The sequence below is a fragment of the Drosophila albomicans genome, chromosome X, assembly GCF_009650485.2.
Source record: "Drosophila albomicans strain 15112-1751.03 chromosome X, ASM965048v2, whole genome shotgun sequence".
Taxonomy (NCBI): Eukaryota; Metazoa; Arthropoda; class Insecta; order Diptera; family Drosophilidae; genus Drosophila; species Drosophila albomicans.
This window is the reverse complement of record NC_047627.2, coordinates 10,282,524-10,299,079: the sequence shown is the minus strand read 5'-3', so window position 1 is coordinate 10,299,079 and position 16,556 is coordinate 10,282,524. Positions and strand designations below refer to the sequence as shown.

Here is a 16,556-nt window from a genome sequence, read left to right as displayed (position 1 = left end):
AAGCAATCACCAAATATGAAACAGAAATTACCAAGTTAATAGCTTAACTAAAGTCGTATGCTTAATTCATTCAATTTATTAGATATTTCATTTGAATCCCTATGGACTGCTGTCTGAGTTCTTTGAAGATACAAAATTGACGATGACATTAAAATGCATTTCCCATGATTTTGTAACTGACTTTCAAAAGCCATACACAACCTGGTATATTTCGAATGAAGTACTATATTCATATACAAAATATAGCATTTGGTATATTAAAATGTTAAATAAAACAAGCCAAATAAATATAGCACTTGGTATATTTAAGTATTAAATAAAGCAATTCAAATTTACTGCTTTCTCCATTTAGTATATTAATATACCAAATGTTGTATATGGTATATTAATATACCAAATGCAGAAAACCAAATATAGCAATTGGTATATTTAAATCCCGAATAACGCAAATCAAGTAAAGCATTTGGTATTTTGATATACCACACATAGCATTTAGTATATTTATACACCAAATAAATCATTTAATAGATATAACTACTTTTCTTTTATTTATATACTACATTTTAAGGATTTCATTGTCATGACTCTTGACTGAAGTATTCTTAATACTAATTTTATATTGTTCAAAATATATAATTCTATATATGTATTCGTTATGAATGTAAATATATGTAAATACAGATTACATATTAGTTAAAGTTTTCAGTTCAATAAAGTATTAGAAATACTAAAACGGAATAAAATTTCATTCATTAGTTCGTATAAACTATGTAACTAAAGTTTTCCATTTAATTCATTCAATTTATGAGATATCTCATTCCAATCCAAATTCGAATGTTCTTTCATAAGATACAGGAATAAAGTTATGAAAAGAATTCCAACTCCTCTGATCCAATGAGGTGCGTAATCCGTGCCAGAAACACGGCGCGTGGGCAATCCATAGATGACTTCATAGAAACCCATCTCAGAACTCAGAACTTCAAGATGAACAAAAAGAAGAACCTTATAGTTTTTTTTTTATATTTTCTCTATTCGGGTTTTTTAGTGGATCATTTGTCAAATGCATTCCATTTGTGGATTATTTGACAGTTTTTATGCAGCACTGTGTGGCGGACTCTGAGGCAGTCATAAATTGGCCGTAAAACTCAGCGCGACAACTCTATTCATATTTCTATGACAGTTTAAGATGTCTGTGGACGGGCGCGTATTATAAAACATTTGGAGGTCCAAGCAGGTGCCATAAAACGGGCCCCAGAGACGGATGTGCTGAGCTGAGCTGTGTTGAGCTGAGCTGTGCTGAGCAATGCCAACGTCTTTTTATTTTATAGTATTTTGGGGCTAACCTGGAAATGTTAACGGATTTCAAAATGGGCGGCAATGGGTCGTAAAGTCTTTTGGGCATAAAGTTATTAAATAGCATCTTGAAGACAGACAGATAGAGATTTAGATAGATAGAGGGATAGAGATAGAGATAAAAAAAATAAGTTAAGATACATCATTTGATGCACACAGATTCGACAATTTGCAGCTAGATGAATAAATGAAAAGCCGTCTCAAAAATATTTCCGTTTTAATTGGACAGCCTTTGTGTGCCATAAAGTTTACGAGAACCGAGACAGCGAACCGGTTCAGCGTGCGCACCAAATTGGGCAACGGCAACGGCAACAGTCGAGGCGCCACCAACTGTTGTTGTTGCTGTTGTTGTTGTTGCTGTTCAACTGGTCAACTACTCAACTCTGGCTGCTTAACTATTCAGGCCAAAGTTTTGTCTGTTTTTTTGCAGTGGCAACAATGTTCTCTGGCCGGTTCTTGGTTCTCATGACAGCAGACCAAAGTTGGTAGCCAGAGATTAGCTGTAACCAGAGACGCGCCAACATGCGACTAATAGAACTATTACACATTATCGAAGTGCAGTCAGCTGAAGGAGGCAGAGGAGAAGGAGGAGCTGTCTCTCTGTCTCTATCTCTCTCTGTCTCTTTTGAGCGTAGGCCGTTTAACGTTCCCATGGTGGCACTCCTGCCCCGCGCTTCATTCCATCTCTCATCAGCTCTCAGGTGTGGCTCAGAGAGTCTTTGTAGCCTGCGCGTGTTGAAAATTGTTAAGCACTCAACTGGAAAGTTGTCTACAGATTTATGGCCAGAGCAATGGAGCTGTTGTTGCTGCTGCTATGGTTGTTGTTGTTATTGTGTTTTGTTGCAAGTCTCCTCATATTTGGCCACTTGTCTGCAACTAACTGGGCCGTGCACAGGTGTCTTTGTGGCAAAAGCAAAAACGATAAAAAACAAAAACACATAGGAAAACATAGAAAAATGGAGAAAAACATCACATCTAGCGGCCGCTACAAATTATTGTGAGAAATTTCAGAGCTGTATGGGAGTTTTTGGCTCTGTCAGCGAATCTGTTGCGAGACCTGATTGATTGGCGGCTTTTTTTTTGCAACAGCAGCAGCAGCAGCGAGGTGCTTTAACAATTGGCAATCGATTCAAAGACTATCTATTAATGCTTGTACATACCGGGAAATATTTAATTATGCAGTATCATTTTAACTGGTTTCGCCTAAAAGGTAGTGATTTTACCAAAGACTTTAGAAGTATGACGTACTTAGTAATTATTTAAGGCAGTTGTGCGATTTATTAAGTAATTCAACTTATTTTTCCTTTAATTCGAATTTAATTTAATTTTAATTATTAAAAAAGTATTAAGTAATAATCAAAGTGCGAATTGTAAAATGTTACTTTGAAATATACAATTTTATGTTTTTATTTTTACATAATTATTCATAATAAAATGCGAATTGAAATCTACAAATTTAATAAGAATAATTCATAATTAAATATAAATTTTAATTCAATTCCACAAAAAAAATCTTTATTTGTAAATCATTTTCATTGAAAAATTGTTGAATCGAAGCACTTGTTAAATCAATTCGGAAAAAACAAACGCAAAGATTTTGATTTTTTGACTTGAATTCTCGATTTGAATACGTATGTATGTAATAATTTGTTGTTGGCAATTTTTTTGCATTACATAGAAAAAAATATATTATTTAGATTTACTTTTGGGATAAGAAAATCGTAACTTAAAATGTGGCAAATATATCTGTGAAAAGTTAAATGATTGAATCCTATAATTAAATAGAATAATTTCTTATATTAATCTTTTCAAATTATACAATACAAATTGCAAATTATAAATTATAAAGTAATGAAACTCTATAATAATATCCTATACTATGTAACCATTTTAAATTATAGAATGTAAATTATAAATTACAAAGTAAGACAAACCTGGAAAGTTTCGTTTATAGAAATGATTTTAATTTATAGAATATAATTTGTAAATTGTAAGGAAATTAAATTCTTAAATGATATCTTAAAGTAACCAATTTAAATGATGTGTTTTACTCAATTCTTTTGAATTATGGTGAAATGTTAAATTGTACAAAAGAGATTTGAACTTATGTTATATAATATTAAAACTGGTTTTTGTAGTCACAATTGTAAATCCAGTTGGCATCGCATATCCCTGCACAAATATTACCTGTGCCTATTTATAGGGCTCGCATGTGGTAGCATTTAAGCTATCGAATAACAGATATCGATAACGCCGCGGTTGATAATACTGGTTGTGCTTACCACATGCAATATGCCACTTCCAGTGCCACTTACTAGCTTCTTCTGCTGCTGCTGTCACCATTCTTATGCTCTTCTTGGAAAGGAATGAATCTACTGTCTACTGTCGCCCCCCTCTCTATGTCTCTGCAAACGTGGGGCAACTCATTGAGTGTCTTTCGGTTTGGCATTTTTAGGGCTACATGCCGCAAAAACCGCAAGAAATCAATTCCAAGAAATTGTTTGTCTTCCGCTGCCGCGACGCGACGCGAGGAAGCTTGTTGCATAGTCTCCCGATTTCGACATAAGTATGGTAGTTATTATAAGCATATTGAAAATGAATCGTCGCATTTGATACGCTTCAGTTTCTGTCTTGGTCATTTTTAAAGTCTGTCTTTGATTCCGATGCCAATTCCGCTGACGATATCGCTGGCTAGTTGTGTGTGTTGTGTGTGCGTCCGCTGTCCAGAGGCTATATCATTATTGATGGTTTATTAACACGGCATGAGGTGTTGACTGCTGTCCCATTTAGGGTATCTCTACCCCACACTCTCCTCTTGCCACTTGCCACTTACCCACTTGCCACTAGCCACTCGAATGCGACTAAAGGCGTGTTGCGAGTTCGCTGCAATTTTGCGCGCTTGTTTTTTGTTTTTTATTTGGGTTAATTTATCGGCTATATACAGCAGAGGAAAAAAAATGAAAAGCCACATTCGAGTGTGCTCGACTGCGAGACACCCGCTACTCATTTTTATGAAAAGCAACATATTACGGTATTATTACTATGCATGGTATAATAATATACTATATTTGGTATATCGATATACTATATTTGGTATATATATACTATATAGAAACTTGTAAGAAAACTAAAGTCTAGTGCACTTGACCCATTTTTAATGAAAGCAAAACAGTGTGGTATTATTCTTAAAAAAATACTAAAATTAAATACCAAAAACGCGTAATATACCGAAGGTTATATTTGGTATATTGATATATTATATTTGCTATGTCGATATACTGTATTTGTTATATTTGGTATATCGATATACTATATTTGGTATATATATACTATAAGAAAGCTACAGTCTAGTGCACTCGACCCATTTTTAATGAAAGCAAAACAGTGTGGTAAAAAATACTAAAATTGAATACCAATATATTGATATACTATATTTGGTATGCCGATATACAATATTTGATATATCGATGTTATATATGTGCTATTATTCTTAAAATATACCGAGTTAATATACTAAAAGTAATAAAATATGCCAAAGGTTATTGATATGCTATATTTGGTATATCAATATACTGTATTTGGTTGTCAATATATAATATTCTGAAAAAAAATTATATCTCTATCACTTATTGTTTTTGAGATCAAGGAGTTGATATGGTCTATGGCTATGAAGCTTATGCTTTGATGATGATCAAGATTAAAATTACTCCTTCAGCATATATCATATATTTGCTAGAGGCACAAAGTTATAATACTCTTTTACCCTACGAGTAGCGAGTATAAAAAGTATGATAATAAAACAAAAATTAAGTGGCGAAAGGAAGTGAAAAGCGATGCTGGACAAGCGAACTCATCATGACGCTGTCTTTCCCTCCTCCCTCTCTCTCTCGCTCTCACTCGTTTTTTGAAGTTATCACTATCTTTTACCGTCTAACGGTCTGTCGAGAAATGAAACCAAAAACGAAGACATTTGTAAGGTGCGGAAACACGAGGCGTGACATCAGCCATTGATGACCTGATGACCATCAACCATCAACTGTTTGTTGACACGACGATAATGATGATGGCGAATCTCATCAGTTGCTTCATGTGCTGCATTTGATTGCTTCGGTTTACTTAGTACAACTTGTACTATGTAAGTTTAGTTTTTGGCAAATTTATGCACTAAATTATGCTAATCATTTAACAAATTGCAAACATATTTGCTTAGTCACTTGCGGTTTTCAATTAAAATGGTTCAACTAGAGACACACACACACATATACACCAACACACACACACACACACATTCACACACACCAACACACACAGGATGCCTGAGCAGCTTCTGGCTACTGCCAAGCGCAAACTAATTAAAAACAAGCGCTTGGCCACTTGAGCAGCATGTAAAATAATTTCCAGGCCATTTTCACATTCACATGGACACATACACACACACACATACATATTCACTCTGACACACCTTCCATACGGAGGTAGGCTATGGCACAAGTGACTGCGGTCCCAGGAAGCTATTTATAATTACCGTATGCGGATTCAGTTGCCCCAAAACTTTTACTCAGCGCCTGAAATCTAATTTGCAAAACCAGTCACATTACCCTTTCACTTGCCTGCCCCTCCCCCTCCCATTCACCTGCTTCTCACCCACCTATCCACTGTAAATTCTCGTCCACACTTGCATCGAATAGGTCCCAAAAATGTAAGTTATAAACACATTGCTCATACGTCAGGTGAACCGCATTTAGTTTTCAAAATATCTAATTAAATGCCTCTGCACATTGGATGTGGAAATGATTTTAACTTGACGACTGTCTAAAGCTACGACTAACTATTTGTTAGTTCCCAAATTATCAGAATAGTTAAGCACACTAATTACAAATTATACTTGATCACACAGAATAAAACTTATAAAAATCAATATGATAGTTTTGCTATAAATATTTCTTAGTGATTTTATATAGTTACTTATTCTAAATCTTGTTACCCAATAACTACTGCATTATTCATAAAGTGAATAATCCAAAAAATGAAAAAAGCTTTAAGTGTATAAAGTTAATTATTTCCGAATTAAATATTGTTGTTACGATTGACATTCAATTCTTGAACCATTATTTTTTTGCGTTTTAAAATTGTATACAAATTTTTTGTTTTAATAATGAAAATATGTCTTCAAGATCTTAATTTTTTTTTATATCAGACATTTTTCGTTTTAATTATGAAAATATGGATTCAATACAATAATCTTTTTTTATCTTATAATGTAAAAATATAATTTATTATTTAGTGAATATTTTTTAACAATTGAATTTGAATACTTTCCCCATACAATTTTGTTTACAATAGAAATGGTATTTAATTGGTTACGATTTAAATAATCAAATTAATTTTAAGATTAGATATTCTTATTTTTATCGGGATTGAAATGATAAACCTCCAAAATTTGAATTCAATTGAAGAAATGTTAAAAAGTTTGAATGTTTATTTTGCAAATGAAAATTTAGTAAAAAACGAAACTAAATAAAAAAATTAAAATAAAATAAAATCAATAAAATAGAATAAATAAAATAATTATAATAAATAAAATACATGAAATAAATAAATGAAAATAAAATGAAGTAACACAAATAAAATTAAATAAAATAAATAAAAAGAAGAATAATTAAAATGAATACCAAATTAATAAAAAATAAAATAAAATAAAGGAAATAAATTCTTTTATACAGAAATTACCCCGCCATTTTTCTCTCAGTGCATTTTTGGCCAAAATGTTTGCGGATTGTGTGATATGCGAGTAATTTGAATAAATGATTATTGCTGGAGTTGCTGACGAATGTTGAGCTGCCAAAAGTCAAGACGTCATTGCATCACCCCATCAACTGTTCAGCTGTTGAACTGCTTAGCTGGTCAACTGGTTGTCAGTCCAGACCAGGAAGCGAAGAGAAGAGAAGAGAGTGGAGAGTAGAGAGCGGAGAGTTGCAGCCCTGCAGCGTATTTGTGGTCTGTCTGGTCGACTAGCTAAATACTGCATTTATTTTTATGAATAAACCCCAACAACAACAACAAGAAGAAGAGCGACTTGTATCCGCAGTTGAACTCGACTCGGAGCTAAGTCAAATCTAGATGAGTCTCAGAGGCTGCAAGGTGTGAGGTTCGTACGAGGCTAGGACAATGGCAATAGACGTGGCCCACCCACTCGACACACAGCTTGAAGTGTTGGCAGCGACGATGACTTCCTGTTTATCTCTCCCTCTCTCTGTCTTTCTCTGTGTTGTCTGGACTGCCTGCATTCTGCCCTCCCCCCCTTTAGATGGCAAGTGGCGTCCGTGCATGCTGAAGCATCCACTTTGGTGCCATTCACATGGTGCCCAGGAGTAGGTAAAGTAGAAAGGCTGAAGGCAGAAGCAGCATTCTCTCTCTCTCATTGCTAACGTCGCTGTGGTTAGCCGTGTTATATTCCAAGCCTCAAGATGCAGCTGCACCGCAGACTCAACAACCAGAACAACCTAAGCTTGAACCCTTGGTTGAAATACCTTAGCACCACACACACACACACACTCGCACACACTTGGCATTTAATGGGCTGCTTTATTTATTTTTAATAAATTTTAATGCTGAAATTGAAGAAGAACTTGGTTGCTGTCGCTATTGTGTTTTGTGGGGTTTCTTCGCCGCAAAATTATAATTTTTATGCCACATACTCAAAGATAAGATTACAAATAATTCATAATTGGGTTCATACTAAACACACACAAGCAGCAAACAGCAGCATAGTCTGAAGTAGAAGCAGAGTCGCTGCCGTAGTTGGAGGCAGCTTCCATGGCAAAAAACCCAACACCAAACGGCAATCTGGCAGCCGGAAGCACTATCCATTGTTGTTATTGTTGCTGTTGTTGTTCATGGCTTTAGAAAGTGCGCCATGGGATCTGGCAAGTCAAAGACTCAATTATTAATTTGAGCAGCAGCAGCAACAACAACAACAACAACAAAAGCTTTAAAAACTCTGCGTGATTTCATAAAAAAAAAAATACGTATAAAAGTTATGAAAAAAATACTTAGTAGAGAAATGCAGCAACTTTGCGGTCTTTTATTTATATTGCTTAGCACATTTATGCTTATGCATAATATATTGTTGTTTGTTGCCACTTAAATACAACAAAATTGTTGACACACCATTGAGATAAGTCAAGAGACGTAATTGGAGTGGACTCTTAAGCCAAGTTTTATATTTCAGCTGCAGCTTGGGAAACATTTCACTCAACATACCTTCAAATTTTTGATGCCAACATTACACGCGATAATTATAACGTTTGTTGCAAATTCTATAAAAGAAAGGAAAAGTAAATTATACATATTGTATACGATTGCATAAATATCAACGTTAACGAAATTATTGTTATATTTGAGTAATTAAAATATTACAAAAACAAGAAGAGATTCTGCAGTCGAGTGAGCTCGATTATGAGATACCCACTATTTTATATAAAAGCTAAACTGTGCGGTATTATTATGCACATATACCAAATTAATATAAATAAAATGCTTTAGTTAGTATATTTTGCTATTATTATTCGCATATACCAAAATAATATACCTAAAATACTAAAATATACCAACAACTGTGCGGAATTATTCTGTACATATACCAAAATATACTATTATTTGGTATATTCGATGGATATTATTTTTCACATATGCCAAAAAGTACAAAAATATACCGAAAGATTATTTAGTTTATTTATATACCATATTTTTGTGAATTCATTTGATATTAATTTTGAGATATATCAAATTAGTATACCGAAAAATTGTAAAATATATCGGGGGCTTCATTTGGTATATTGATATACTACTACGTTTAAAATACATAATATATATATTTTTTGTATATTATTATTATTATTATTCGCATATACCAAAATAATATACCTAAAATACTAAAATATACCAAAAACTGTGCGGAATTATTCTGTACATATACCAAAATATTCTATTATTTGGTATATTCGATGGATATTATTCTTTACATATACCAAAAAGTACAAAAATATACTGAATCATTATTTAGTATATTTATATACCATATTTTGTGTGTATTCATTTGATATTAATTTTCAAATATATCAAATTAGTATATAGAAAAATACTAAAATATATCGAGGGCTTCTTTTGGCATATTGATATAATACTACATTTAAAATACATAATATGAATACAAAATATACCAGATATACATTTCAATTTTTAAATAATTTATATTTGTCCGATCGCAACATATTTTAATTTTAATTTTGCATATTCCAAAAATACCCATATCTATCTAATTATTTAACTGGATATAATTAAAATACCAACAAAAATATAGTACATTTTTGGTCAATAAGTTAAAATGATAAAAATCCACAAACAAGAAACCAATATTATTAAAACTTTTATAAATAAAATAAAAGAAAACATTTTAAAAATTGAAATATAAACTAAAATTTCATTAAATATAAAATAAATAAGTGTGGATAATTAAGCATTTTGCGAATAATAAATGTGTGGAATACAATCCAACTTTTGACAATGATTAAAATGTTAAAAAGCAATTCAAATCTTTTGCTCTTATTGCAATACTTTTTAAGGACGCGTTTGTCGAATTGAAAAATTCTATAAAAAAAAATGGAAACGTTTCTGTGCTCATATGATCTATATGTGTATATAACCTTTATAGTATATTTGTTTGTACATGCGTAATTATTGTTATTGGCGTTCAGCCTAATTGGGGTGACCATATGCGTCCATCAAAGCAGTCTGTGTGTGTGTGTGTGAGTTTTTGTGGTGTTTATGTACTTGACTCTGAGTCAATATGCATATGAGCGAGTAAATTTTAAAGTCCGAAATAATAAAGATACACACACACACACCCAAAGCATACACACACATACACACACACACACACTGTGGCAGCTGCGCTGAGAAGTGTGCTAGTAAAATTGTTGCTTCTTTTGCATAAATATGAATAAATTAAAATCAGAATCAACATTTTTGATATGCGCGCACACACAGTTTGCTGGACAAGAGGACAACGGGCAGCGGAGAGCAGGGGGCGGGCAGCTGTTGGTTGGGGGAATTCATTTCGTTGGCGTTTCAGCTGCCGGACACGGGCTTGAATCCGGACATGGAGTTGAAGCCGAAGCTGTAGCTGAAGCTGCAGCTGGGTCACTGGCAAAAGCGGATCGACTGATGAAGGGGTCAGTGAATGAGTGAGAAGAGGGGGGTGTGAAGAGGGGGGAACGCAGCACTTTTTGTGGCCAGCAATTAAAAATTGCGCGCTGTTGCACATTTAATTATTGGGAATCGGCTTTCAGGTAATCATTGTTAATGGCAACAACGCTGCATTTAATCTTAACGGTAATGTTGTTGCTGTTGCTCTTGCTGTTGCTCTTGCTGTTATTATTATTATTATAATACTTTTTCGCGCTGCTGCCAAGCAAAGCCAGCGAGCGCATCGCCTTAAAGTTGGCAAAAGCAAAAATAAAAAAAACAACGAACAGAATTTTTAAGCCTGCAAGGCTGCAAATTTCGCACCAGCATAAATACAAATTATCCAGCAGAACTGTTTTTTCGATTAAATGCAATGCCATTAAGCATAAAAATTAAACAAATTCGAAATTCTTCACGCCACAGAAGCAAAAGCAAAGCCAAGTTGAGAGAGAGTGAAGAGCGTTTAACATGTTGCTTTCAGAAAAGGGCATTTTAAAATATTTATGCTTTAAAATTGCATAAACCAAGCGAGAGAGAGCAAGAGAGAGAGAGAGAGCAACAGCAGCGAGTGTGCAACGCTGGCGTTTACGTGGCGTATGCGTAATATGATGAGAAATTGAGTAATGCATGCAAAAAATATAAAAAAAAATGAGTGAGCTACAAGTTTTATGGAATTTTCATTTAACTTCAATAAAATAAATATGCATGAAAATGAAATTACGTTAGTCAGCAAAGCGAAATCACAAACAACTAAAGGAGAGAGAGAGAGAGAGAGAGAGAGTTAACTGACTGATGGCATAAGATATTAAATGACATTATTGCTTGGGATTTTCATTAGCTATCCGTTTCGGTTGAGCCACATATTTCAACTAATGCTAATTGAAACGGGGTTGGGACTTGTCATAAATTTTAATTGATTTTCTAATGAGAGAAAGGCAAATCGAGAGAGAAAGAGAGAGAGAGAGTTACTTGAAAGCATCAATATCAAAGGCGACAGAGCAGCAAATGCCAATAAGCAGGCAATTATAGGTCATTCAGCATGATTGCCTGCATAATTGAAACCGAATCGAAGCCGAACCCCAAAAAGCCCAAACCCACAGTCGATGACCTCTCTCAACTACACAGTATTTGGCACACAACTCATAGAATATGACTGACAGTCTCCCCCTTTCTCTATCTCTCTCTCCATCTTCATCTCTCTCGATTGATTAAAATGGCAAATATTTGTCAAAGCCGCAAAACTAAAGTGGCAAACTGAGCTTTGGACATTGACGTAGTCATCAAATAAGGATTCTTTTTCGGCCAGGCATATTTTTCATTACATTTTTTTTTTTTGTCTGTTAGCATCATTAATGTGGATGGATGGAGAGGCAAGTCTTTTAAGGGTGCATTCAATACTTTTTTTGCCATCAGCATAAGCAGCAAAAAGCCTTTCGACAACCAACCACAACAACATCAACAATAAAGAACAAAAAACAAAAAATGGGAGAAGAATATAAATTCATAATAATAATAAAAATGAAAACCTTAAAAACTGCACACGATGCATAACAACAACAACGAGAAGTATAAGAATAAGGCATCGCTATGGCAACCTCGATAAAAGTAAGCAAAGGAAGCAGAGAGAGAGAGAGAGAGAGAGCGAGAGAGTGAGAGAAGGAAGACAAAGCTGCAAAGACGCCTTTTGCTTGGTTGGATTAAAGTATCAGGCTGGATATTTAAAACCTCTTGAGCCGCAGCAAGCAACAAAATGGGGCAGAGGCAGAGGCAGAGGAAAGAGCCTGACTCGAGGAGGCACAAAAAACCAAACTGAAACCAACTGAAAAATTAAACAACAACCAAGAAAACGACAACAAGAACAGCAACAACGACGACGACGGCGATGAAGCGGTCTTCAAAAAGAACAAGGCGAAAGTATAATGTTGCACTGCCTGCTGCAAGTAGCAGAGGGGAGCGAGGAGTGAGCAGTGAGGGGCATAGGGTTGCTTAAAGCTGTGGCAGAAGGGCGAAAGGAAGAAAGAGCAAGGGGAAGGGGAAGGAGCGGTCGTGGCATCAATGTGACGTTGAGGTTGTGGTCTCTGTCTCACTTCCTCCCTCTTCGGCTGCACTCGACCGCTATCTTCGCCCTCGCTCTGGTTCTGGCTCTTGCCCCATCTCTGCATGCCACCGTGTGGCAGGTAAATGCCAGTGGCTGGAACGACCCTGACCAGTTTTCCATCAGCGCAGCGCAGCGGCGGCTGCAAAAATATTTTTAATAACGGGTTGGCGCATGAATAACTGCGAAATATGAGAGTCCTGCCATGTCCTTGGTCATGTCTCCCCTTCCACAGTCTCCACAGTCTCAACAGCAGCAGCAGCAGCAGCAGCAGCAACCTCAGCGTCTTTGACCATTAAGATATTGCATTGGCCATTGGCCATTCGACTCTCCATTGCAATCATAGCAAAGTTCGAAAGATTCACAAAAAAAAAAAAAACAAAAAAACCATTTACATAATGCGAGCCTGCAAAACCGGTTCGTTGGCTGCTGCTCCACGTGTGCTCCAACCCTTCGCGACAAGGGTGCAATCGGGCAATAAGCAAATCTTAACTTGAAAATCATTTCACATACTCTCAACTGCGTTGTTTGTCAGCTGCAAGCAAAGCTTTGCAATCGATTGAACTCGTAAGAGGAGTTAAAAAATTTTATAAGAAATAATTTATTACATTTTTTTTAGATTTTAGATTTATGTATATAAAAGATGAACCAGTAAAGCAATAAAGTTTCATATAAACACATTCTAGGGAAAACTCAATCACGCTTAACCTCATACTTATATCAAAAGGACGTAAATCTTTTAAACAGAAATGCTTCTTGACTGAAATTTATTATTCTTAGTTTTATGAACTTTGTTTTGCAATCCTTCTTAAAAAACAACAATCAACAGACTTTAATTATTATTGAAAAAATTTCGAATAGTATTTGCTGATTTTAAAAATATTTAATCAATTAATTGTACTACTTTTTTCTAAAATAATTTTTATTTGGAATTAAACTAATTTGAAATGAGATTAACGACAGTTTGTTATAATAATGCAAAATAATAAATATATGTACTAAAAATAATAGTATGAAGTTACCAAAGTTTTTAGGAGATTAGGTTTATTTGAAAGCTGCTAAAAAACGTCTTACTGGATGCCAAGTTTAAGTTAATACTAATTTTATAAAAAGTATCCATAACATCTATAATTTATGTATATAAAATTAGTAGATTAATAAGTTAATAATTATAAATGAAAAAAAATGTGTAAATTATTTAATTAAAATAATGCTTTAATATCTAGAAATTTTATTGTAGGCTTTGTTAATTTAATCAATCAATGCTATTATTTGTGCATAATTACTCGTAAGTTGCTTATTACATTTACATTGTGAGCCAAAGTTGCTTCATTTTGTGGAGCTTTCAAAGCTTTTCGAATAACTTCAACTATTATATTCACTGTCTCCCTATCTCTCTCTCTCTCTCTCTTTCTTTTGTTTTTTCTCTCTCGTTTTCTCTCCTTTTATCTCTTTCTTGCTTTGTCTCTCTTTTTCTCTATCTTTCTCTCCCTATCTCTTTCCCTCTCTCCTTCCCACACTAGTTTCTTGAAAACTTTCATACTTAAAATTGTACTACATTTTCATTTTTTCATTGCCATTTTAAGTTCAATGCACTATTTTATATATAATAGATTTATTTACCTATTAGCGTTAATTTCTAGAATAAATCTAAATAATAAATAGTAAATAGTAGATCAATTTTTATTCTTTTTAGAACTGCAACTTTAGACTACAGCTAAAAACAAACTTCAAAGTAAGCAGTTTTTAAATATCGTATGCAGATCGCTTTCATTTTCGAAATGCAATTAGTTTGTGAAGCGTATTTGCGAATTCGTTTTCAGGTTGCATAAATCAGTTTTTGTCGTTATTTGTATGCATTGACTTAATCACCACATGACGCGGCATCTCGTCATCGTCATCGTCATCAACATCTCCCAACCACAATTTCAATCCCGACTCCAACTCCATCTCGAACTCCAATCTTCAACGTTCTCTTCGTCATCGTTGTCACCCTTCATCCTGCCATCCCGAGCTGTGTGTGTGTGTGTGTGTTTGTGTGTTTGTGTGTTTGTGTGTGTTTGAGGAGCTTGAATGCGTGCCGCTTATCAATGGAAAGTGCTGACGACAACGCAGCCCGAGGCTCGAGGCTCGAGAGCCAGGACCCCATTGACGCTGCAGCAACCATCGATGGGGGGAATCAGAGTGGAGAGTGAGTGGATAGAGAGGGGAAGGATGGAGAGGAGGCTGCTGGCGAGAGCCTGTTTATAGTTTACCAGCAACTAAATTAAAATTATTTCAACTTGACTGACGTTCGGTGCGAAGCTTGCAATAACGGAGCCTGCTGCCACAGACAGAGATGCAGAGGAGAGAAAGAGAGCGAGAGAGGCAGAGAGAGAAAGAGAGAGAGTCTCTGGCATTACCCTATGCCTGATGCCAGGGCCATTAAAACGAGTTCGCCGAGCAGCTGTCGAGGGACGAAGGCAGCGTTTTGATTGCACTTGACGATGCTGTTGTTACTGTTACTCTTGTTATTGTTGCTGCTGTTGTTGTTGTTGTTGTAGTCATTGTCGTTCGACAGTATCAAATTATAAATACTTATGAAGGACCCAACCGGTCCAGCTGCTCCACCAAAGTGTCCTAAGCAATCCGATGCAAAACACAGAAAAAAAGGGGAGTAAATAATAATAACAATAACAAGAGCTATTGCTCTATGGTACTAGTAACAAACAATCGTAGTAGAAACAACACACAACACGCAACACACAAAAATATATAAACAAAGCGTGAAGCGTGTCGCTGGGGCAATTCCAAGCGACACATTGTGGAGACACAAAAGGGCCAAAAGTGTAAAGTCAAACAATTAAAAACTCAATTAGCGCCATATTGAAAAGCTGCCAATCATTTGGCCAACAAACACACAGATAGAGAGACACCTACATATGTGTGTGTTTAGTACTTGTTTGTTCACATTGTGCGCCGCAAATTGGTCAAAAGTACAAAAATATCAAAGATTGGCACTGCACAACAACAACAACAACAACAGCAACAACAACAAAACAATCCCAAAAAACAAAAACGAGTATCGAAAGCGAGAGCAAAAAACACAAAAACAGTCGAAAACAACAAAAAACCAAATCAAACACAAAAGGCAAAGGCAAATGGCAAACCTCACAAATAGAGCGTGAAATTGACAACAACAAAAAACTGACAAAAAGAAAATAAAATAAAGTAAAAATAAAGAACAGCAACAAACCAACTGCAGTAAATGCAAAATAGCAAACAATTTTTTGGGGCCGCACATGAATTTCAACTGCATAGATACAAATGTATCTGCATGTGTCGATGGCTGTCTTTGACTGTATACGTGTGTGTGTGTGTGTGTGTCTAAGTGTGTGTAACTATGCCAAGTCAATGGCTGTGCAGCCGGAAGGAAACGAAGGATAGAGCATATGGCGAAGGCATATGGAAGCACACACACACAACAACGAATTAAAACAGTGTCTGTGTGTGTGTGTATAGAAAAAGCAACACAAAGAGAGAAAAACAAAAGGAGGCACAAACGAAAAACGCTGCACAAAACCATAAATGAGCTGTAAAATACCAGCAAACAAAAAATGGAGCTACAAACGACTGAAAGAAAACGAGCTCAGCCCAAAAAAGAAAAAAAAGAAAAAACCAAAACAGAGACTGGCAAATGTTTTAGGTAAGTGATCAAAGGACTCAAAGAGGAGACAGCAAGAAGTGTAAAGCAAAAGATACATTTTAAGTAAATTACAAATTTAAGAATTCGTTACAGGTGAACACAAATGCCTTTATTAAACATCTTTTATTGTAATTAACAGAAAGTTAAATAAATAAACTAAGCATGAAAGCTACAGTC

General features: G+C 35.0%; 1 protein-coding gene across 3 annotated transcripts in view; it reads right to left on the bottom strand.

Annotated features, from left to right (window-relative positions):
• LOC117571310 (irregular chiasm C-roughest protein) overlaps positions 1-16,556 on the bottom strand; it is a 254,399-nt gene that overhangs the window by 94,757 nt on the left and 143,086 nt on the right. The window contains exon 1 of one of the 3 annotated variants that reach the window (XM_052008558.1): positions 15,214-15,219. The exons of the other annotated variants lie outside the window; for them this stretch is intronic. The gene's annotated coding sequence lies outside the window, so the exon portion shown is untranslated. Of the gene's footprint in view, positions 1-15,213; positions 15,220-16,556 lie in introns of those variants that run through there. 3 annotated transcript variants of the gene reach the window in all.